Below are 3,520 nucleotides of genomic sequence, written 5' to 3'. Positions count from 1 at the left end.
AGTTCACAGAACATTGCTTCAGTTTTTTTTTCAACCAAATCCACACTAACGCTAAGAGATGTATGTGAACAAGCAACCCCTGCAGATTTTAAACTTTAACTTTGTACTGGAACTCCGGCACGATGTCTTTTTATATTCAAAAATATTGAATTTTATGGCTATGGAAAATGTTCTTGGAGATGTTCTTTAATACATACAGCCATAAGGAGCAGCACTGATAAAGTGAATTTGCACTGTCGCTCAGGGAGGCGTCATCCCGATGATACACGTATCCTTGCTTGTGTCATATCTACTCTCAGACCTACGTCGCTTCGGATAAAAGCTAAATGAAACTGTCGAATTGCACACAGTTCTTTGCACTGCAGTGAACAGGCTGCCTCTTTTGTTTACACGTCATTGTCGCTGACTTTTGGATTAATTTGGCATCGGCTAGGCCTGTTATTCACTGTTTAGAGACCAACAGGGAACGAGCGTTGACAAGTTTGAAGCATAAGCATATTGGATGTTCTTTATGAGTTTCAAAGTTTGGATTTGGATGCAATTATCAGACAGCGGTTTCTGGCTGAGGAGAAGGGCGAGTAAATGAAGGATTTTCGTGCCATTTGGACCATTAGAGTCATTGCGAGGATTGACGTGCAGAAAGAGGTTAGATTTAGTGTCCTAAATAAATAAGGAAAGAGACGACGTGCGTTACCTCCTTGTTGCAGATTGATATGTGCGTCTGTGGTACTACACGGTTCACAGTCCTCTTCTCTCCATTTGTTTTCTGAACCCCCAAACACAGGGCCGGCCCTGACCAATTTGGTGCCCTCGGCAAGATTGTAGTTTGCGCCCCCCTAGCATCACTGTGAATTTCACTCCTAATTTTCATACAGTGACACCAACTGTATGCTTGTATTTAAGCTTTTATTTAAGCATAAACAACACACTAAATGAAACTGAAGAAACAAGTCTTTGGGACACTCCCTGGCTAACTGACATGTATTCAGGCAAATATTTAACCACAAGCGCAGATGCAGGTCCTCTACAGTTGTCTTCAGATGACAGTTCGCTAACGTATCAGCTGCTAACATTAGCAGCTAACGTCTTTGCTGCTAACGTTAGCAGCTAAGACGCTAACGTAACATCTTTGTTTCGAACATTAGCAGCTAAGACGCTAACATAACGTCTTTGCTGTGAACGTCAGCAGCTAAGACGTTAACGTAACGTCTTTGTTTCGAACGTTAGCAGCTAAGACGCTAACGTCGTCGCTGCTAATGTTAGCAGCTAAGACGCTAGCGTAACGTTTTCGCTGCTACAGGTAGAGAAACTGCATCGGCGCTTGTTGACAAATAATTGCCTGAATACATGTCAGTTAGCCGGGTAAGCTTGTGGCGCCCCCCCGTGGATGTCGGCGCCCTTAGCATTTGCCTATACTGCCTATGCCTAGGGCCGGCTCTGCCCAAACACATTTCAGGGACAGAACTGCTCCCTGCTTTAAGCTTTGTTTGTTGCTTTGTGACTCCTTATGTGAAATTTGCAACCTTAAACAATTTTACAAGCGGTTCATCGCAGCTCTCGGTGTCACTTTGGGGAAAATAAATGCATCCTGTAAGTATACTTCCTACCTGTATAATGTTGATTTTGACAGTAATGCAGAAGTGCTCCTCGGCCAAACCCAGTAAGATTTCCGTTGTTGCAGAAAAGCGAGCATGCTGCACATTCAGATGGCACTTTCATTTGACATCAGATAAATGGAAAGCTGTGCATGTCTGAATACGTGACATAGCTTTCCCTTTGCAAACTTCTGGAAAGGAATCAGATGTCATCCAGCTGCTTGATGCGTTTTCAAATGCAGTCGTGATCACGGCACGGTTTTAATCCAACATGCGCCTCTCTGCTTTAACTTTTGGTTGCACCAGCTGCAGGGTCAGGCAGACGGGGTTGAAGTCTGTGGAAATATTTGATCTGCATGTTGACTTATTTCTTTTATAAAACCAGACAGACACTCTGACATCTGCGGGATCATGATTGTACATTTGATATTACAACCCGCTGCTTTTTTTTTTTTTAATAAAGAATACATTTACTCAAAAGTCAGGCCTGTCACTCACCCTACTCACGAACTTTTAACAGACTTTTAAAAAACTTTTAACCCATCACATGTTACATAAATTCAGTGTACATATAATACACGTTCACATGCTCACCAACAGGTACAAACAGACAATGAGAAAACAGCTGACGGTGCGTTCTCTCCGCAGAGGGAAACACACAAAAGACACACAGGTTTACAAAAAAACAAACATGTGTGTGTCCATGTGTGTGTGTGTGTGTGTGTGTGTGTCGGCCTGTGTGTGGTCATCAACAATGCACACACACACACACACACACACACACACACAGAGCCGTGCCACATTCACTGCATCCCACCATTGTCCGGCTGCACTTAGTCCATACAAAATGTAAACACAAGTCGACACACGTGTAAAACGTGCTGCGCTCACTTATACACACAGCTGATAGGAATCTATAGTGTGTGTGTGTGTGTGTGTGTGTGCGCTCTGGACGGAGGGCAGTTTCTGGGAATTGTGCTGCTGCCACAGTGGGGAGATGCTGAGAGCAGCAGGAGGGTGGAGTGTGTGTGTGTGTGTGTGTGTGCGCTCATTGTTTTCACTTGTTACATGGATAAAGATTAGAGCGCCTTTTCAGCACTCAAAAGCACCACACACACACACACACACACATAGAGAGAGACACAAAGCCATGCATACACCCCAGCCTGACCTATATCCAACTTTGCATGCAAACACACACTCAGAGTAATGAGGGCAGGCATGCTGAAAGAAGGACAAAGCCCGTTACTTCATGACCACATTGATGGAAAGTGACAGACTTCCATTTACTTTATTAAACCTCTTTTGACCTGCTGGATGTCAAATCTGTCCTGTTGCATGTTTAATTTTTTGGCCAGAGAAGTAATGCATGCAGCCACATTAAAGGAAACAAAACAAGTCGACACAACTGTGGTCGACCACTTGACACAAGATTGTTTTGGCTTTTTGTTTGGTTGTCTCGTCATCGGTTTCGCTGGTCGGGACAGCGGTGTAATCACATGTAACTGTACTGACATGGCCACAAGTTTCTTAGGAGTACAACAGGTGTGATCAGCTTAGAAGGGAACAGATGGACTGTTGGCTTGTCCACAGGCTTGTCTCGTACTTGTTGCTCTGTCAGAGTTGTTGTAAACATCTGAGATTTCAGCTGCATATTAGTTTGGTCAGTATGATGCGAGAACAACTGCAAGAGCCAGACTCCAGCTACCACAGTTTAACTCCTTTATGACCGCAAACTAAAACACAACATCAGCTTAAATTTGTTGTCTGCGGTTGTTTGTTGCAAAGAGGAAGCCGAACACTGAAATTTAATTTTAGCAAGTTAGAGCGACGTTTTTACCGACACACAGAACCGGTTCCGCTCTGGTTCGTGAACATAAAATAACACTCAACTAAACTTCATTCTCAGTTTTATTTCTTATTCA

The sequence above is a fragment of the Stegastes partitus genome, unplaced genomic scaffold (assembly GCF_000690725.1).
Source record: "Stegastes partitus isolate 25-593 unplaced genomic scaffold, Stegastes_partitus-1.0.2 Scaffold1094, whole genome shotgun sequence".
Taxonomy (NCBI): Eukaryota; Metazoa; Chordata; class Actinopteri; family Pomacentridae; genus Stegastes; species Stegastes partitus.
This window is presented reverse-complemented; position numbering follows the sequence as displayed.